Raw genomic sequence first — 22405 nt, 5'->3', positions numbered from 1 at the left:
ATGGCCTTCCCCATTCCCTGGGGGTCTAAGAGAGAAAACTCTGGGTTTTTAATCAGTTTAATGCTGTGATGAAAGCCTGGTCACTAGATGACTAAATGCATGGAAAGATTTAATTTTTCTGGAACCAGAGATGATGCAAGCCTCTGTCCCAGCGGTTTATCTGCATACACAATTAAGTAAATAATATTCAGCATCTGGTTTAAATAGCTATTGTTGGGGATTAATGAATTTCAAAATTATAAAATTTCAGGTTTGGAAGGGACTGAAGAGGAAGGAAAGAAACACACAAACATTTATTAGATCCCTACTATGTGTCAGCTGATCCATACAACAATCCTGTGAAGTAAATTCTATTATTATCATCCCCATTTTATAGTTGAGAAAACTGAGGCAAACCAAAGGTCACACAGCTAGTGAGAGTCAGGAGGTCATTTAAGAATTCAGCTCTGACCCACTATATCACTCAGCTGCCTTACAATTCTTCCTTTACAACTCTCTTTTAAAAAAAGTGCTTAATTTATTCTAAATTTAAGAAATAAAATAAGCATTTCCATAACAGAGTAGAATAGGAAAAAAAAGATGATTGTGTGTGAAATTGCAAATCTATTATGAACCACTAACTACTCCTTTAAAATATATAATAAAGTTATCATTTTTTCTTTCTTCTCCCCCGGAGATAGCTACCATTGGAGTAGAATTTATTATGCTTCAACTGATGCAAAAAAGCCAAGGGAATGCTCATGATCTCAGATCGAGTTAAGGCTAAAATAGATTTAATTAAAAGAGATAAACAGGGCAACAATAGTCCCTTTAAAAACTGACTCTATCGGGCTGTAGGCCAGGGAGGTCTTGCATTGCCTCTAAAGGCAGCCCCTCCACTTTGGAGACCTCTCTGCTCAGGAGGCTTGCCCAACATTTGGCCTCCAGCTGCCTCTGCCCAATGGCCGCCATTGCTCCCGTTTCTTCCCTCTGGGCCAGAGCAGAAACAAGATTAATTTCTTCCCTCACGGACAGTCCTTCAGAGGCAGCTCTAGGCAAAATGAGTCTGCTCCCAAAGGCAGAGAGGCTCACAGAGGCCCTGCCAGGAAAGTCCAGCTTCTGACCGGGATGTGAGTCATGTCCTGGGACCGAGGGACATCCCAGGTCTGGCCAGCCTCACACTTTGGGGAGAAGCGATCACCCAAAAAGCCACTTCGAATGGCAAAAACTTTCAGGATGCATCCTGAGCTCTGCCACGGGTAATGTGAGTCATGTGAGGGAATGCCCACTGAATGAATGAATCAAGCAATTATTCCCCAAGCTTTAATTAAGAACCCCCTGCCTGCTATCCTGCACCAGGCTATGGAGATAAAAGCCAGACACAAAATCTTTGCATTCTAACATACGCCCACGTTTATACATATATACATTGACAGAAAGATGAAGGAGTGGAAGAATAACTAGATAGACAGGTACATCCAATATAGATGTAAAATTGATAGAAGTAACTGGAAGGGCATTGTAGTAGCAGCTGGGGGCCAAAAAGGCTTCACGGAGAAGAGAATATAGCACTTGGACTGAGTGTTGCAGGAAAATCCAAAATTTCAGGAGGTAAAGTCAGGATGAAGGCAGCAGTTGTGAGCAGCAGTTCGGGCAAACGTGCAGAGATGGGAAGTGAAAGGTCAGCCAGAGGGGCTGGACCTTAGAGTTCAGGGAAGAATGCAAAATGTGAGAAGCCTGGACACCAAGGAAGGGGCCCTGCAGTGAAGAGCTCTAAACATCCCAGAGAGGACGTCCTCACTCCCAGAAGTCCTAGGAGCCCCTGGATGTTATCAAGTAGGAGGTAATGTGACCCAAAATGCACTCTGGGTAGAGGACAGTCCAGAGCAGGGAAACCCTGGTAACCCGACAGAAGCTACAATAGTCCAGATGAGGGGGCATCAGTGTCTGTCCTAGAATAGGGGTCATTCAAGGAAGGGGATCAGAGAGATGTTTGGGAATGGAGTTGCCAGATGCCTCAGAGCTCTGAAAAAACAGCTTCCTTAGCGAGAAGTCAGCCCTCTAGAGCAGAAACTCCCAGTGTGGTCCGTTGATATTATTTCTATCATTACTCACGCACATGAACACAAAACACTCTGCAGAGTAATTCCTTCAGATGCTGGCGACCCCCACCCCCAAAAAGGCACCATTGCACAGGCAAGACCTTTAGGCAATCGTTCCACAAATGTCACTAGCCCACCCAAGTAACCGGCTCCCATTTAAAGTCGCTGCGGCTTTCTTAGAGCCAGGCAAAAATGTCCGGTCCCAGGAAATAATCTAACATGTTTATTCCCAGGGCTGCACTTGAGGAACTGAGCCAGCAGGCTGCCCTTCCCTCTCACTGACCACAGCACCCCTTGGGCCTTCACACAAGCACACAGGGGCAGAGGTGCGAATCCAACCTGTTATCTATAATTCTAGGCAGAAATGGGGTGACGGAGGTGGTCAGGGATGCTCCTCCCAGGTCTGTCATTTCCCTGTTTTAATTAGGAATCCCACTCTATGTCAGTAATTAGATCCTTCAGGAAGCAGGTTTCCAGGGGATTTTGTGCTTGTTGGAGAAAAAGGAGGGCCTTGTAATTAGCCTCAGGCTCAGGCCCGTCACTCATTCATAGGAAAAGGGTTTTAATGACCTGTTGGATCTGCGCGCTCAGCATGGACACACCCTCTAACATACACACTGTGGCTCCTCCATACCTTGTGGGACCCTCATCCGTGACCTCCTCCAAGACCCATCACCCAACAGTTAGCCAGCCGGCATTTATCAAGGGCCACGTGCCAATAACTGAGCCAAGGGCTGGCCAGCTGTGGGGCTTTTCTAAATCCGTAGACAGCAGGGGATCCATGGGGGAGAACAGCGGATCCTGCTCATCCTTCACCTCTACAACATGACCAGCTCATCTTTTCACTAAATGGGAGTTTTATAGGACTTTAAGGGCAGAATATGATAGACTTGGAGCAGAAATTGACCTTCTAGATCACTTATTCCATCCCTCCTAGGAGAAATGAGGTAACCGAGTCTCATGGACCTCCCATGATGTGCCCAAGGTTATACAGATGGTAAGCAGCTGAACAAGGTTCTGAACCCACACTCTTGAGCTCCAAAGCTGATACAAAGTTTTCAAAAGCCCATAGATATCAAACCTCTTTTTTGAGTAAGACAATTATAAACACCATACTTTATTTTTTTGTTAATTCTGGTTTTAAAATACCAAATAAATCTCCATCTCTCTCTGTCTATATCTTCTTCTTTCTCCTCCCTCTATGTGTTTATGTATGTGTATAATACACATACACACACAGGCGTATACATCAGAACAAAATTACATGTGGAATTGCAAGCCTTATAAAGCTTACTTGTCTTTTTAAATGTGTAAATAATTCAACCTATAACTGTCAGAGGATTCCAGTCTGTGATTCTTTCTGATTTTCCTTCTATTCTTTTCTGTGTATTTACAAAATGCTTCTCTGACCACATTTTCTTCATTTCTTTCGGTTTTTTTTTTTGCTCCCTTAGCTTTCTTCCACCTCCTAATCCCTCCCTTTCTTAATTAAAAAAAAAAATATATATATATATATATACACAGACACACACATATATAAGATTTTATCAACAAATGTATGCAGCTGAGCAAATGACTGATTCTGAAAGTGTAGTCCGGCTCCATTTTATAGATGAGGGAACTGAGGCCCAGAGGGATGAAGCAGTTGGTCTGGGGTCACCTACATTTGACCAACATTTGAACCAAGGTCTTGACTAAAGCCCAGCAATCTATTAATATCACACGCCACTTATAATCTCATCAGAGTATTCCTCCCCTATTTCCTCTCATCCACCTTTTCTTTCCACTGCACATGTCCATGGTACATGCTTTGTCTCTGTCTCTCTCTCTCCTTCTCTCTCTCCTCTTTATCTCCTTTTCTCTTTCTCTTCTCTCTCTCTCTTCTTTCTCTGGGACTCTCTATCTCTCTTTCTCCCCCCTCTCCCTCCCTCTCTCCTTTCTTCTCTTTCTCTGTCTCGCTCTTTCTTTCTCAACTTTTCAAGGCTTTTTTAAATTTTTTATTCAAGACTCTTTGTGCCAGGAATGCAAGGGTTATTTAGCATAACAAAAACTATTAGCATAATTTATTATATCAATAATAAAAGTTTAAAAAAATCTTTATGACTTTATCAACAGATGCAGAAAAAATACTTTATCAAAAATATTTCTATTACAAACTAATTTCTATTTCTATTTCCTATTTCAAACTAATTTCTATTTCTATTTCAAACAAATTTCTATTACAAACACCTGAAAGTGTAGGTATAAATGGATTGTCTTTAAATTGATAAAAAGCATTTATCTGTGAAAGCATTATTCGTGATGAGGATGAGCTAGACTTTCCAGTAATATCAGATGCGAAAGAAGGATGCCCACAGTCACCAATATTATTCAATATTTATTGGAAATCCTAGCCATAGCAACAAAAAAGAAAAATAAATAGAAAAAACAATTCAAACAGGCAATAAGATAATAAATCTCTCTTTACAGATAGCATCTTCCGAAGCATCTCTCTTCTAAAGCACTTATATTTCTAAGCCTAGGCCCTTTGAAAATAGGGACAATTTTTAGAACAAAATAATATTCTCCCTGTTTGCCAAATCGGGTTCACTGCCTTTCCCTTAAGCTTCAAGTTACTCTGGGACCAACCCCTGGAGAGCAGACTGATTGTTCCAAGACTGCCCAGAGGCCTGCACAAGATGATGCATCTTGCATCTGCTGCTCCAGAATGGTCCAGCCCCAGAACTCAGGTCAACCACCAGAGGTGCTCTGAGGATACACTAACTTGATGGGGCACAAAAGTGAAATGATGTCTTTCCCTCCCTCTCTGTACAGGTAGAGAGCTTCTGTAAGAATGTTACCTACATGTCTCACTCAGGTAAATCTCCCAGATGAAAGGAGTATTTGGGCAAAACAATTCAATTTAATGTATGTTTACTAAGCATTGAATTACCATTGAATCAAATTCTTCCCCTCAAGGAGTTTACTGATATTACAGAGACAACAAGTAAACATGCAGATGCAAGATAATTTGAAATTAAATAATTATCTGGGATCAAGAATGGTTTCCTGTGCAAGGTGGTAATGAGCTGAGACTTTCAGGAAGCCAAGGCTTCTAAGAGGCAGACTGGAGGGCAGAGTTAAATCCAAGAACTGCAGAGAGGTTATGCAAAGAGCTGGAAGCAGAATTCTGAGTTCAGGGAAGAGTAGCTATAGACATAGGATTGTGAAATGGAGTGATATCAACTAAGATTGGAAATGTAGATTGGAACCAGATAGCAAAGGATCTTCAGTAGTAAAGTGAAGAGTTGTAGTTTATCTTAAGATAACAGGGAGCCACTAGAAATTCTTGAGCTGGGATGACCCACTCAGACTTGTGCCTTTGGAAGCTCATTTGTGTGAACAAGAAATAAAGGAACAAAGGGGAAAATCAAATGATGGAGAGTAAAAAGAAAGATGGAAGTATAAGGAAAGACCAGGTGGCCCCAAGAATCATCAGTTTCACTTCTCGTCCATTGATCAGACAGGCAGTGGGGCAGAGTACAACAAAAGCATTCAAGTCCCACAGTTTTGGGGATCTCTTTGTTACCTTGCTAATGAGTTTAATGTTTTTATTCATCTGCCCTTTTTCTCCCTAGTGCTTCCAGTACCCAGGATCACAGCCTCCGGCCTCCAATTCCAGAACTATCAATTACATCCTGGCAAGTTTCCTAATTTCCCTCAGCCTCAGGTTCCTCATCTATAAAATGAGGAGACTGGACTGGCTGTCTGTCCAACTCTGACATCATAATTGTAGACTGGGTGGCTAGACATGACTATTGGGAATGGCAGCATTTTAAAAGCTGATGAAGGATGACTTTCTTGGGACAGACAGCCAGAAGGGACAAAACCCTGTCATCCTCATCCTCCTTCTACACTTGAGCAACTGATGTCCAGAGACTTGAATGGACTCAATGGTCACACAAGGAAGATCAGAGCTGGAGTCTGAGTCCCGATCCCATAATCCTTGAACCAAAATGTTTATGCTGAATCACCATCGGGCAGCTCCTTAGGGTCCCACAGCTCCAGTGCTATTGTTGTTCTCAAAAAAGTTTTTATTTGTTTAAAAAAAAACCCTCTAATGTCTCTATGAATGGCCCTGTGCAGACTCAGTTTGTGACTTTCATACATAAAATCCCTTCCATGTTTAATCATGCCTTCTTTCTTCTCCTGAAGCCACAAAGAAAAAGCAGGTAAGGGGATCAAGCTTCCTGAGCCATCTTCTGCCCTGCCCCCAATATTCTTCCTTCCTGTTTTTTTTTTTTTTAAACTAAATGGGATTCTGTCCAAGGGAAGTGTTATGTCTAAGAGCCAACTTACAAAGGAGAGAAAGTCAAGAGACTCTACATCTCCCTGGGGACCTCCACATTTACGTCACTCTGGTTTTTCTTACCCCTGACCTAATTTGTCAATGCAAAGTCCTATTAAATAAAGCACTATTGAGGAGAGGAGGGAAGTGATGGAGGGAATGGATAAGAAGTAAATCATATTCTGTATAAAATAAGGATGGTACCCAGCAGTACTAACGTTTTCACTCTGCTAGGAATATTTTGCATGATTTCCTGTACATTAAGAATGTTTTATGTTTCAGAAAAGTGGGATACTTTCCCTCCCTTTCTGCTAAATTAACAACTGTAGGGATTCATAGAACAAATCCAAAAGCATGAATCATAGGTTTCTAGACCTACAGAAAACCATCTGTATTCAGCACATTATTTTTTTACCATTTCTAATCTGAAATTCATAAATGCTGGGACTCTATTAGTGCAAAGGTTACTCATGAATCTACTGTTGCTTTCAATAAAATCAGCTATTAATGGGCCTTAACGACATCGTTATTTATCAATGAGCTTCTTTTTTCATTAAAATATATGCATTCCCAATTTTATTTTCTAAGAACATGTTTGCGTGAAGTCAAACAATAGGCCAAATTCTGCCAAAGACTCGTCAGCAGACACGAGGTGTATTTGCAGACACTTGTGTTACCATTTCAATGAAGCTGACACTCCAATAACCATTATCCCATGCCCACACACTCAATCAGATCAGGTTGGTAGGAAGCGTTCCACTGTGGGAGCCACTGAAGTGGTCAAGCCCAAGAACGATGGAAAGATCCCAATAAATGGGATCCCAACTAAAGACAACGTTCATTTCACTGAAATGGAAACAAGGCACTTCAAGAAGATAAATGCAAAGAAAAGAGATATCATGGTACCCAAAGGAATATTTTACCCTCGTTACAAAGACTACAACCTGGAATCAGGAAGACTCTCCTTTCTGAGTTTGCAGACACTTAATAGCTGAGTGATCTTGGGCATGTCATTTAATTCTCTTTGCCTCAGTTTCTTCATATGTAACTGAGCTGGAGAAGAAAATGGAGAACCACTCCATTATCCATCCATCATGAAGAATCAGACCCAACTGAAAAATCATTCAACAAGGAGCTTAATGGCTAGTCAAGAAGACTGGGCTTCAAACTCTACTTTGTATATTTACAAGCTACCTCATATGGGACAAGTAATTTCATCATTCTGGGCCTTCGTTCTTCCTCTGTAAAACAGAAATTGGAACATTTAGCTCACAAAGTTGTCAAGAAAGTAAAAAAGGATAATGGATATAATGTTTTTTAAATTCTAAAAGCTGTCTATCAATGATGACTATTATAATCACTAATTTTCACAAAGCTTGAGGCAGTGGCTTTAGAAGCAGTAAGGACTCTGGCTTTATGACTTCCTACAGTGTGACTCTGGACAAGTTACACAGAAAATGAAAAAGGTGGACAAGATGCCATCTGAGGTTCTTTCCAAATGATAAACCCAAGGCCCTCTGGAACGGGTCCTTCTCATCCATTGAAAAGAGTAATAGAAGAAACAAAGTTCCATAACCAATGCCCATCATATTCCTTTCATCTTCCTTCCCCCATCTCGGTCCCATTGCCCTCTGGGTTCCTATTATTGCCAACGGTTGCCCATTCCTATTCCATCACCAATAGCAAAGAAACTAGAGCTGCAATTGGTCCTGCTCTTTCCTCTCCAAACTCCACACTACAGGGGACACTGATGTTTAAGTTCCAGAGAAGGGGAGGACATCCCCAAAGTTCACACTCCATCCCTTGTCAAGTAGATGCTCCTTCTTGCTTCTTTACTTTCTAGAGTGAGAAATGTTTTCACTACTCTTCCAGGTGTTCTCACCACTATACCTGAGCCGGTTACCGTGCACAGACACACATCTGGCATGCCAGAAACAAACGAAGAAGTGCTGTGTGGGAGGAAAGAAAATTAAAAGTTGTCAAACATAGTTTCTTTAGGTGTTCAACATAATCTGGTATTCTAATTATTCTTCCTGGTATTTATGCAGCTGAGCTAATCATTACACCAACTGAAGCAGAATTGCAAGGTCAGGAAAATCGTCTTTTCAATATCTTTGATGTGCTTTTTTAGTGCAGCTGAAATTCTGAACAAAGACATTTGTACTGACATCCACATGTCTGTCGTGGGGGAGGATAGGGATTGCACTGGAGAAACTGCACATCTGGGTATAAAAATATGACATACTTCCTTGCTATTGTCAAAGGCACCTGGCTACTATTCATTGTACCATCATTCTGCCCAGTCTACTTTTGCATCTCCGTTGAGACTGGCAAACAGGGCCAATTAGAATATGCAAATTGTGACAATTAAGGGAAAAAAACTTTTGTATAGCACCATGAGGAAAGAAGTAAACTTCTAGGGCAACTAGGTGGTGCAGTAGATAGAGCACCAGCCCTGAAGTCAGGAAGACCTGAGTTCAAATTTGATCTCAGATAATAATAAATAACACCTGCTTCTTAGGTTGTTGTGAAGATTAAAGGAGATATTTGATAAACCTTACAGTGCTCTATAAATACTAGGTATTATTATTATCATTATCGTAATTATTGGCAGGATCAAATGTAATTATTTACAATATACATCAAGCATTTAAAAGATATGTACATATAAATGCTAGCAAGAATACTAATAGCGGCAGCTAGGTGGCAGTGGATAGAGCACCAGCTCTGAAGTCAGGAGGATCTGATGTCAGACACTTAATGCTTCCTAGCTGTGACCCTGGGCAAGTCACTTAACCTGGTTTTATCCAATCTATCAGCCTGACTACCCCTATCCAGCTATATTCCTAAGATTAAGAAAATGAAACACCTCACTTACATAAATGGAAAGGCAAGCTGTGCGCTTAAGGGGTTTCTATCATACTTTGATTATTTGCACATCCCCTGAATCTCAAATATTAAGACAGAAGTCACATGCAACTTGTCTCTTCGGACCTAATCTAAACACTTCATAATAAACGTGCTGATCCGAACCATGGGGAGCCAATGTCAACCCTAAAATCTATATGGCAGAAGTCACCTTGCGTTCCTGGAGGATTGTACTCTGCTGGGGAAGCAAATCTCTCCACCCCTAACAGCCCCAGCTGAGAATGAGATGTGAATACATAGAACATTATAATTTCAAATTACTTGGAATGTCTCTCAGAATAAACAAGAATATTCCTGCACACAGGTGCAACATATTCCATTTTAGCAGGAAACCCCAAGAAAAGACATGAATTCTCTTCTTTGGAAGACTGGGCTGTCCAAGTGAAGCTCACGGGAGAAGCCTAAAGTCAATAGACTTGATCATTCTGGGAAGATTCATGGTAGGAAGAGTGGACCGAGACGAGCACTGCAGCGATGATCTAATGAGAGCTGCTACAGCTTCTGGAAACCAACAGCAACAGATGGGCCAAATGGAACACGTGACATTGCCACAGCATCCTAGGGATGCTTTAGGACATACAAAGCAAGAGCATCCAAGCTGTCCGAAGTCATCCTGTGGCCATTGGTTCTCCTTATAATGACAGAGGCAAGAATGTCGGCCCGAACAAAAGTCCGAGGATGTGCACAAAAGCTCCTTCTTATTCACTTCCAGTCCACTCCTTCTCATTCACTTTATTAAACTAGAAATAATCAGGCACAAGGGTTGGTTGCACATATTTCCCTTTTCAATGCCACAGGCAAGAATAGTATAAATTTACGAACTATCTTATAAAGGATATCAGAGCCACAGTGCTGACCATCAAAAGGAAGGTATGAAAGAAAGAAATTCCCAAATCTAACTTAAGCTTAAAACTCATAACATTTTAAGAGGCTAAGGAAGGCTCTCAAAAGTATTAGAATTTAGATTTGATTAAATCTATTTTAATTATTATTTTATTTTTATTTTATAATAATATTTTATTATATTATTATTAAATCTATAGATTAAATCTGAATAAAAAGAGAGCATTAGAAATTAGATATTCATTCAGAATGAATAATTATCACTTAGGCCAGTCTAACTCTTTCTTAGGCAGATGGGTGGTGATAGGGATCTGAGATCAGTCCTACCCCAGAAGCATCCTAACTATAGGCAAGGCACATAATCTCCATTTCTGTTTTTAATCTGGAAAATGAGGGTGGGTTGGAGCCTACGATCTCTCAGATCCCTTCCAGTTGTTGGAGGATAAACCACAGACTGCTGGGATAAGCCATCGAAATATAGCAATTCACAGCAAGAGATCACAAAGCTTCGGATCAAAGAGATCTGGGACATAGTCTAGTCTAGTTCTTATATCTAACAGAAAATGTGGCCCGGACATTTGGAGTCAGGAACATCTGAGTCTGGAAAATGGCTACAGGACCAGTTAACAGCTATGACCCTCAATTTCCTCATTTGTAAAACGATTCATTTGAATAATAGCTCCCTAAGAAAGTGACTTTGTGAGATTCCTATGCAAAGCTCTTTAGAAAATTTAAAATACTATAAAATATAAAATTATATTACTGTTATTATTTTATACACACAAGAGGCCCATACAAAGGAAATGCCTGACCCCAAACCACACAGCAACGGTATATCTCCCCCGTCTCCATGCCAGTCGTTCAGCATGGGAATGTTCAAAGCAATCTCCTTCCTTCCTTCACTGAATAACCATTTCTTAAGCACCTAAAATGTGCACAGTTCTAACTTGTGTGGAATGATGGGGGACAGGGAGAGGGTGCAGCCAAAGGCAGAGAGATCAAATACACAGAGAATTAAAATAGATCCAACTCTTTCCCTGAGACCTTGTGATCTCCCCAAAGGCAAGGATACTTCCCTCCCCAGAAACTCTGAAGCTACTTTGCATGTTGTTCAAATGTGTTCCTATGTGCACATGTTTGAAGTCTCCATCTGTCCACCCACTGGAACGTCAGCCTCTGGAAGAGAAGGAACAGTTGTTGCTTTTTTTGCCTTTTTTTTTTTTGGTCTATCCCAATGCTTAGCATAGTATTTGGCATAGAATAAGTGCTTAATAAATGCTTCCTGAAGGATCAACTCTCAAGGAAACTTCCAAGTGAGACATAAGATGAAAGGACCAAATTTCCAGTAACTAAAAGCAAGAACAAGGCCTATACAGACAAAGAGCAGAAAGGAATACTGTGCCAGGGACTCTCCCTATCCTAAACCTCTGGGAGGCAGACATAAGAAGAAAAGAAATAGAAATCAGACTTTGAATGGAAATGAACCTATAGGAATATCCTCAGAACAGAAGCAAGTCTGCAAACAGGAAGCAAGTGGCCAGAAGAAATCCCTTCCTCTATCCTTTTATGTTTTGTTTTGTTTTTTTTTTTCCCTCTGGGGAAATACAAATAAGAAGATGCTGCTTCCTTAGGATTATTCTGAAGTCGCTCCAAGCCCTAACTACCACCCAAGCTGCAAAAGACCAGGACAGTAGGAATCTGTTTAACCCACTGCCAAGTTAGCGGGAAGATCTGGGACTTCCAAGATAAATAAAGATAGTTGCCATGTCAAATGGCAGATGGATTGGGGTTTTCAAAAGATACCCGGAAACTCTTGTGAACCTAAGACAGGCGTGATGTGCCAAAGCCCACGAGGGATGCCAAGGAGGCTCTGGGCCAGGCCGGGCAAAACGCTGAGATTCCAGTAAAGCAGAAAGCCCCAGGCACCAAGGAAGCTTCCCAGGGAGAAGGAGGCCACAGCTGGGAAAGGCTTCTATTCCAGGGTCGGAGCCAAGTGCTCTGGCTTCAGAGGATGGCCCCACATCCAGCCCAGACAGTGGGCAAAGGGGAGCAAGAGAGGAGTCATTCAGGGGCGAGTGTCACCTTGTCATGAGCCGGTCTTCCCAGCAGAAAGTCAAAGAAAGGGCGCCGAATTACCAACAATTACAGCATCATGGAGAATTCATGGGGGTAACTTGGTCTCTTGCATATTTTTACATACTAAGTTACTTGTTTTCTAAGGATAAAGCCATTTTTCTTCTTCAAGGTAGCAAAGGAACACCTTCCTTATTCATTGCATTTAACATGTATGATCAGGAGCCCAAACTGCTCAAAACAGGCCATGACTTTGGAACAAAAGCCATCCCCCAGTCAGGTTGCTAAGGGAACATGTGCAGTGTACCACATGCCTCGTGCTTGTAGAATATTGGTCCCTATTTTCATATATTGGGAATTGAACCTCTGAGTCCTATTACCTGGGTAGTTCTAAGAAAACTGTTCTACTTCCCTGAACCTCAGCTTCCTCATCTGTAAAATGAGGCAGCTGCCTCCAGGGTCCCTTTTAGCTGTAGGTCTAAGATGCTGCTGTGCCTTCATCAGCATTGATCCAGTCACAGGGGCTCCGGGGCTCAGGAAACGGTCGTGATGGTTGCCATGGTCAAAAATGCTACAGCCCCAGCCGTAAACCTCTCTGGATTTTGTTAAAGCAAGTTCATGGATGAAAGATTTACTTCCTGTCTCTGAGCTCAGATGTGAATCTTGAGTTTGAAAGGACTCGTGAGAAAGACTCCATGCTGCCCTACCAGGAGGAGGACCCACATGGAGGAAGAGCTGAGAGATCATTAGGTGGGCCACCTGGTCAGTACTTATCATATATTGACTGTGTTTACAACCATAACATTTCTGGAGCTTAGGGCAAACACACCCAGGACAAGGTGCGGGGGACTTCTTATGGAGAAGGGTCGCTTCTAAGATCGGCTACATACTGGAGGATGAATTATCATTTGTTAACTTGCTATATTTAACTATTTTTGCTTATAGGTTACTAAGATTATTTGTTTCTATTATTGAAGACAGTTGCCGTCAAGTAGCCTAAAACTATTGTTGACCTCCACGGAACTCCGATTGCTTCTCCCTGGCTCCAGCTCTGGCCCTGCTTATTTCTAACTCATTAAATATGTGACTGAAAGAGACAGTTATACACATACATATAGTCACACATATATGAAGATTTAATCAGGGATTCTTCATCCAAAAGCATGAAAATAAAATCCAAAGAATAGTTTACAAGAGAAGTAAGCCATATATTGTGTGTGTGTATATATATATATATATATATAAATATATATATGCTTACACACATATATAACATACATATATATGTATATTATATTTATATATTATATAATAATATATATTATTATATAATGTATCATATATAAAATATATAATGTAGTATATTATATATTATTCTATAATATAAATAATATAAAATAAATATATATTATATATTTATATTCTATTGCATATAATATATGTGTATATATAGATATATGTATACATACACACATACAAATATATAGGAAATAAAGGAAAGCAGTTGATCCATACTTGCCTTCTTAACAGGTCCATAAACTCAAGACCTGTGAGAAATCGAAGAGAAATCCCTTTTAAAGCATCGTTCTTGTCTACCGCCCATCTATGTTGGTTAAGCTGCATAAATTGAGGAATTGTATTGGAAAAAAATACTTATCTGATTAGTGTTGTGAAGAGAGACTAGTTCCTGAGAGAATTCTTAACAGCTAATTGTTCTCAATTAAGGAGCCTCAAAGCAAATAAAAGAAACAGCGACTGGGTCTCAGAAAGCAGCCACAGCCATTGGATGGCGTTCCTTCAGGGCAGAAGATTAACTCCAGATGGAGAGCAATCAGGACATCTGAGAGCAGTTCCGATCTTGGACAGGTCACTGTCATGGCTGAGCAGAGACAAAGCAAGCAGTGGCTGGTCCGTTATTTGCCGACAAGGGCAGATGCTCAGCCAGTGCCATTTTGGGAAGGCCATTTGGGTGTAATTTAGTTAAGGCATGAATTGAACGCTCTGGTGTTGCCAGTCCCCCAGTGTCCAGAACACAGGGATATAGATTCTGTGCACACACATATTGTATGTAGAAAAGGGCGATTTTTTCCAAACTATTTTTGGAACTGTATCAGGCAGCTGCAGATGGCACAATATGACAGAAGATGACTGTTGAGGAGGAAAGACTATAATTCCAGCCTTCTACATGGAGCCCACACCTCTAAGATGCCCTTAGGAACAGACATTAAGCATTCCCAAAGCATTTCCATGGACTCGTCACCCACAGGAGAGATTTCTGACAAGTGCAGAGAACAGAAGTTCCTTAGGCTTGGAGATGTCATGGAAGGACCCCAAATCTCTTACTGTTTTGTTAACTTCAGTCAGGCAATTGATAGATATTTATTAAGCACATTCTATGTTCTAGATCCTAAACTAAGTGCTAGGAATACAAGTACCAAGACTGAAATAATCCCAACTTGCACTGTACTTCCTTACTAGTGGGGGTGGGGGGAGAGGAGTACATTAAGAAATAGCATAAATACAAAGGGGATCAATGGAAATACAGGCAAAAGTTTTCAATACCAAGAAGCAATCGGCAAAGGAATCAGGAAAGGCTTTGGGCAGAAGATGGTGCTTGAGTTGTGTCTTAAAGGAAGAGAACACTTTGAGGCAGAGATTTGGTGAGGGGAGAATAATGTTCCAGGTATGGCAACATCCAGTGGAAAGTCATGGAACCTAGAGAGAGAGGGGATCCTTGGGAAGGAGAGAGAGAAGGCCAGTTGTCATCATGGCTAAGTACAGGAGAGGGAGTAATAGCCAAAAGAGACTGGAAAGCAAAGTCGGTGTCAAATTGCATAAGATTTTCAATGATAAACAGATTTAACCCTATAGGCAATAATAGGGAGCTACTGGAGGTGAAAGGGTAGGAGATTTACATCGTTAGATCTATGTTTAAAGCAAACTACTTTGTCTGGATGAACCAGAGTGGGAAGAAATGAGGCAGGGAAGTCTGTTAGGGACTATTATGATAACATAGGCCAGAAATAATGAGGTTCCTAAGCTAAGATGGTAGCTACATGCACAGAGAGAAGGGTTTGGATGTGACCAATTTGGTGAAGTTAGAAATGGCAGATTTAGGAATCAGAGAGCCTAAGAAACCTGAAGGATGGTGGGATGGGTGGCAAAAATAATTTAGAATTTAGGAGGGTTTAATAAACAATCTGTTTAATTTTAAAGATAGGAACTATCTCATTTGGGATAAGCAATTGACAATTAGTGAAATGAAACTAAAGCTAAAGTAAGAGACATAGAAGTATACATCTTAGTGTATGTATATATGAAAATATGCATATACAATGCAGGTGCGCATAATGAATATGTATACATACGTGTTGTGTGGGGTGTATGTATGTGTTTGTGTGTGTGTGTGTGTGTGTCTCAGTTACATGCATAGAGCTGATACTTAAATCCTTGAGAGTGATGAGGCTACTAAGAAAAAGTTTGGAAGAAGAAAAAAAAAAAAAAAAAAAAAGAAGTGGACCTAAGAAAGAACCTTGTAGGACAATCAAAGTTAGGGGCCATGACATGGGCAATGAGTTAGCAAAGGATACTGGTCATTAGTAGTTTGACAGGATGTGAAGCAGGAGGAAAAAGAATCACAGAAAGGAGAGAATGTCCAGGAAGAGATGGCAATCAATTATGTCAAATGCAAGAGATAGATTGATAAAGATTAGGACTATGGGAAGATCAGATTTGGTGACAGAGAAATTACTGATGTAGAGGATGATTATTTCAGTTAAGCTGGCAGTCAGCTTGTAGGAGTAGATAAATGAATGAAAGGAGAAGTGGAGGAATTGAGTGTCAACAGAGAACATGTGGAGAGATGAAGGTCTCTCAAAGGGAAGACACACTGGGTTTGCTCTATCTGGTCCAGAGGACATAATAAGGAACAATGGGTCGGAGGTAAAAAGAAGCTAATTTAGATTCAATGTCAAGAAACATTTCCTAATAACCGGAGCTAACAGCAGAACGGCTTCCTGTTCCTTGGAGGTCTTCAAGCACAGACTGGACAAGCATTTGGTGAATCTGTTGCCGTAAGGGATCTGTTCACGTGTGAATTATTCTGGATGGCCACTGAGGTCATGGTCACCAGGGTCCTGTCCGACTCTCACACACATGCACATCTCCACACATGTAAACCGAGTCCCCATGGTACTTTCTAAAACAAAAACACCAAAAGCTCTGTCCTTTGGACAAGAATCAAAAGGGCATCTTACTGAATTGTTGTAGAGAGAAATAGTAACCTCTAAGAGAGGAATAAACACAGCCAGCCCACTGGATTAGTCAAACCGATTCACTTAGAAGCTGACATATACACAGGTTTGTATGGCACTGTCCTTATTTCAGGAAGCCTTTCTCAGGAGAATGTGATCTACCTTAAAATAAGAGAATACAAAAACGTGAGGTGATAGGGACAGCTAGGTGGCGCAGTGGATAGAGCACCAGCCTTGAATTCAGGAGGACCCGAGTTCAAATCTGGTCTTAGACACTTAACACTTCCTAACTGTGTGACCCTGGGCAAGTCACTTAACCCCAGCCTTAGGGGGGGAAAAAATTGAGGTGATAGAGCCTTAAAGGGATATGAAATAAACATTTCAGATAACTTAGAGTGAGAGAAAGGGCGAGCCCTCCTGGAAATGTTGGTGCTTCCCAGAAATCATTTTTGTAATGGAGATTAAATGTATGATCCATGAACTCACAAGATCACTTTTCAGCCTAAAAGTAAAAGGGCCTGAGCATCTGAAGGCCTTGGTATCTGAAGAGCTAACTTTTTCAAAGGCCCTGGTTTTGTTTTATTTTATTTTTTTATCAAGAAGAAGGCTTTTGTAAAGAGCTGAGATGCTCCACAATTGCCTCCTTGAATCAGGAATTTGTTTCTAGTCAGCTGGGTGCTCCCAGAGAAAAACACCGTTCCCAAATAATAAATGGCAAGCGCTTCCCCTGATGAGCTCCCTTCCAGGTTGCCCATTGTAACTCAGAGCCTAAAGTTACACTGCCTCCTGAGCCCCTTTAAGCCTTCTTGTACTGAGTGCCCCTCATCCACACACTCCTAGAAGCTCATCAAAAAGCCAGCAGCTGTCCAGCACGCTGGGGCCTTCACTGTTTGCTCCTGACATGAGCTACTTCCCAGGATTATCCTTCATCAGGAGTCCATCTTTTTCCTTCGAGATTTCTTGGAAGAAACTCCTTATTCTGGAATTCTTATGGTTATGCATTTCAGACTGCTTCTCCTGACTTTTCAGTAGCCCCAATCAGGAGGAGCCTCCTCCGCTCCAGGGACCCTGGCACTCCTGGCCCCCAGGACACGGTCGGTGCCCCGGGGATGGTCCAGCAGACCCTCGCCACGCAGAAGGGCCGCGGCACTTCCTTCCCTTGGCTTGTAGCATGCTCGGTGTCTCCTCACACCGGGAAGCACCAACAGAAGGGCAGATCTGCTGCGGTGCCATCTGGGGACCGTTCCTGGCTGTCAGAACTGCCTCCGGCATGACACTCGTGCCCCGCATCAACAAACAGGCAGGCTGAAAACAGAACAATGCAATTTACCCACACGTCGCACCCCGAGAGACAGGAAGCAGACGTGTTTGGGGGTCCACCGCTCAGAAAGGCAGAGGGAAGGGAGGAGAGAAAGGGGGAGGATGGGAGCCCCCAGACGGGAGCCAGGATCTCCTCTACCCGGGCTGCCTTTCACGTTGGTCCTAAGGGCAGGACAGATGCTGTGTCAATGGCAACAGCAAAATCCATCTCTGCCAGTAAGGTGCAGAAGCACAGATCAAAGTCTACCTCCTCCCCCCCCCCCCAATCCAAGAATGGCTGTCCCCAAGGACAGATCCAGGTAGCTGCTCAAACTCCCTGCTCGGCTTTTCCCATGTAGACGGACCTTCAGAGAAAGCTGAGACTGTTCTGTCCTGTCCCAAGCAGCAACAGGTGCTGAAAATAGACTGCCTTGTCTGTGTCTGCAATCCTTCTCTGCCCTTCGCTGCTTATGTGAATGAGCCAGTGACTTAATTTCACTGAGCCTTAATTTCCTCCTCCATGAAATGAAGAAGAAACTTGGGAAGATTTTTGTGAACTGATGAAGAGTAGAATAAATAAACCCAAGTGAAGCCAGCAACTGCAATGAGGTCAGGAAATAATATTAAAAGACATTAAGAGGTCTGCTCATTTCCATGAATGAAAGAAATGATTATGAATAACCAATGGTTTGGGGAGATCCAGAATTCCCCCTTTTTCTAGAGTCCTCCTTTCAAAGTTTAGTCCCTTAGCAGCCATTACTGATAATGAGATTACGTTAATTCTCCTCAATCTTGCTCAAACCCTACCCAATCTTCTACTTCGGCTTGGGTGGGGATAAATTCTTTGAATAAATTACACAGGGCTGGACAATTTAGACGTAAATGAAGTAATTCATTTTTTCTTATTACTTGTTAACCAGAGTTAACTGCCACGCTCTGAAACACCCACTTTTCGGAGTCCATATAAGCAGAGAGCCTGCCGCCAGGAGGGCCTTTGGCATTTCAGAGTGCCACTGGCCTCTTTTACGCAGAAATTATGTCTTTGGGACTTTCGAAATGCAACATGACTTACAGGAAGAAGACTTACTATAACACGTACCTCTTTCCTCTTCACAAGAGGAGGTGGATTATTGGAATGGAATTAAGTGTGGATTTACTTTTTGGACATAGCCAAATTGCTCAAATCTGCTCGACTATGACATGGAAACATTTTATTTTTGTGGGGCTAGGAGAAGAAGAGGAGTTCTGGGAAAGATTTTTCTTTTCCGAGCATCACCAAAATAGTTAAAATAAAATGAGCCAGGCAGACCACATGACTTCTGAAATCCCTTCAGACTAGCACTTCTGATCTATGTAGTTTCTTAACCCCAAATTTTCATCCATAAATCAAGTTAGGATGTCAAAGGAAGGGAGTGAAACTAAAATAATCACTAGGATTTAAAAAAAAAAAAAAAAAAAAAAAAAAAAAAAAAAAAAGGAAGATGCTTGTGAACATGGAGACAGCACTGCTCAACAGCTTTCCCCGGTGGAACATTATCTCCTTGAGGGCAGGGACTGGGCACCCACTGGATGGGGCCTTCAGTTGAACTGAAAAGATAAACTTCAGGAAATCCACTTGATCAGCTTAGACAAGAAACAGCCTCTGTGGGCACTGATCCCCCACTCCTACCCCAAGTAAAAGCAAAAGATTGAGCCCGAAGATGTCTTCTGTGCTGGCTAACACACACACACACACACACACACACACACACACACACACACACGCTCTCTCTGTCTCTCTGTCTCTGTCTCTCTGTCTCTGTCGCTCTCTCTCTGTCGCTCTCTCTCTCTCTCTCTCTCTCTCTCTCTCTCTCTCTCTCTCTCTCTCACACACACACACACACACACACACACACCAGAAATGATGTCTCCAATGGTTCCAGCCCCCAAATCCCTTAGCAAAACCCCCCAGTCAGAAGCCTTGCAATTCAACACCCAGAGTTCAGTTAGCCCTCCACCTATTTGGCTTTGTCTTCAGCCCCTCTGGCTGTGAATTATATAAATATCAGGAATTCTCACCACTCAGCTGGCACAAAGAACCATTTTCCCCGGGCCAGCAGCCGCTGCCAAAGCTGACAGACAGCCTGTCGGTGCCCAGTAACAGGGAGGCCAAAAGAAATCCTGACTATCAAAGAAGTTCACACTTTCCCTGTCATAAACTCCAGTCTCTGTGGCCAACCATGCAGGGAACCAAGCAAGAGTCCAAGTGATGCTCTTCTCACAGCTAGAAACCAACTTGATGGATCCTGATTTCAAGAGAAAATAAAGCGCTTAAAGAAATGACTTTTATATAAGCAAGGTCTGCCTACTGGTAGGATTTTCCCCCCTAAATGCCCCCAATGATCCACCATATGCAGATCAGATTTGCGAAGCTTGGTAAATTTGCTCATACATGATAGCACACAACAGACCTGCAAATCAGATGCTCAATTATCCCCATTTTAGAGATGGGAAATCTAAGACTGACAAAGATCTAATGGCAACCAGAAGCACACGTCATAACTGATTCCTACCCAGATCCATCCCTTTTGCTCCCAGGCCATCTTCCTCTCAAGGAATACAAACACATGCCCTCCCCGATTCAGAGAAGAACATTCAGATTAACACAACTCCTGGAAAGAAGGAGACATTATATCATCTAAGTCATTTCTGGTCCCCTTAGAATGTAAAGTCTTTGAAGGACAAGGACTGTGCAGCCTCGGGGTTTATGTCTCCCACATTCAGCACAGTGCTAAGCACAGAGTAGGTACTTTAGAAATACTTTTTTTTTTTTAATTTTCATTCATTAATCTATTTATAAACAAATAAAAAAAGTAGAATTTGAATCCAGGTCTTCCTACCTCCAAATCTGGCATGTCATGTCCCTCCCCAGCTTAGCCTTCTTCAATAGCTGGATTCTAATATCAATTCAAGGCAACGAACATCGGTGAGCTCCCACAATGTAGGTTCTAGACAGTGGGGTGCTAAATTTTAAAATTACATATAATAGCCCCTATCCTCATGGGACTTCCATTCTGCTGGGAAAATGGAACCCACAAAGAGGAAAGCAGATATGGGTTAGAAGACAGTAAAGATTTTCTCTTAATGGGGGCCCCCAACTAGAACCTTAAGAAGTTAGAGACTCCAGGGAGAAGAGATAGACAAAGAGGTCCCCATCCAAATGTGGGGTTAACCTAAAGAGAGAATATCAACTCAGAAAACAGTGGGAAAAAGCCAGTGAAGCTGAAATCCTCTGTGAGGGAGAGTGAGGAGCAAATATCTGAGAAGCTGGGACAGGGATGGGATGGGAATGCTTCTAAGTGCCAAGCTGATCTTGTTTTGTGGAAGTAGCAATGGGGAGTTACTGCATATCCTAGAGTAAGAGGCGTGGACTTGTCAAGGGACGTTCTAGAAGCCAGGGGTTCTGTTAAGAGATTGGCTGCCGGGGCAGCTAGGTGGCGCAGTGGATAGAGTACCAGCCTTCAATTCAGGAGAACCCAAGTTCAAATCTGATCTCAAACACTTAACACTTCCTAGCTGTGTGACCCTGGGCAAGTCACTTAACCCCAGCCTCAGGAAAAAAAAAAAAAGAGAGAGAGAGAGAGAGAGAGAGAGAGAGAGAGAGAGAGAGAGAGAGAGAGTGGCTGCCTCCATCATCTCCTCCAATGTCCTCGAAGCCTTTTAAGCTGCCATTTCTTACCACAGAAAGGACACAGAACAGTAACTACCCACCAGCAGCAGTAGATAATGGTTGTCTCACAGTTGGATGAACCAGCACCTCTGGAGAAGAGTGACTGATCCACTGGCCTCCGGCCAATGCTTATTATAAATGCTTATTCTATTCCTCTTACTGACCCAAGAAGTGTTTCATTTATCCCTTCCACATGTCCACCATCCAGAACATACTGGTAAAGGTTCTTATAATGTTGGAATCAAAGGTTTTACTTGGGCTGATTTTCAAAAATCTAAGATCACAGGCTCATGAAACATCTAGAAGGGACCTCCATGGTTACTTGGCAAACTTGTTTTTTTGTTTTTAAAGGTAAAAAAACTTAAGCTGAAGAAAAGTGACTGCTGAAGGTTTAAGTGAAGGGACTTGGTGAAATTCATCTTACTTTTAAAACAATCTCTTCTCCCCAACATTAAAGCATAAGCTTCTTGAAGGCAGGAATCCTTTTGTCCCCAGGGATTAAATGGGATCCAGTTATAAGCACGCGAAGATGTCTTTATCCTTGAATCATTAAATCTATTCAACTATCACTCGAACTCTCAGAGTTTTGGAGCAGATTTATTTCTCACCTCTAGGAAATCGTCTTTCACCAACCTCAGAGGAATCCTCTCACAAGAGATGAAGATAGCCCCATTTTGTTCGAAACATACCAGGAAGCTTCCAAATTTGGCAAAACCCATTCTCTAATTTTCTAACTGCTAATTCTCATGGAAAAACAAACACCGTTCATTTCCCTTCCAGTCACTAGCGATGTCATATGTTTTTATCTCTTCCTGCCACAAGGAAACATACTGGAAGGAAAGGCTGCTCTTGAAATTGGGAGATCTGGGTCATTCTAAACTCAATCTGTCAG

At 41.9% G+C, this 22405-nt stretch overlaps 1 long non-coding RNA gene across 1 annotated transcript in view; it reads right to left on the bottom strand.

Moving 5' to 3' along the window:
• Positions 1-4348: 4348 nt before the first annotated feature.
• LOC141543519 (uncharacterized) overlaps positions 4349-22405 on the bottom strand; it is a 68661-nt gene continuing 50604 nt past the window's right edge. Inside the window, exon 3 of the long non-coding RNA XR_012482458.1 lies at positions 4349-8357. This is a non-coding gene — a long non-coding RNA (uncharacterized LOC141543519). The remainder of the gene's footprint in view (positions 8358-22405) is intronic.

Source organism: Sminthopsis crassicaudata, chromosome 5 (genome assembly GCF_048593235.1).
Source record: "Sminthopsis crassicaudata isolate SCR6 chromosome 5, ASM4859323v1, whole genome shotgun sequence".
NCBI classification, from domain to species: Eukaryota; Metazoa; Chordata; class Mammalia; order Dasyuromorphia; family Dasyuridae; genus Sminthopsis; species Sminthopsis crassicaudata.
The sequence above is the reverse complement of the archived record's forward strand: the minus strand, read 5'-3'. Positions and strand labels throughout refer to the sequence as shown.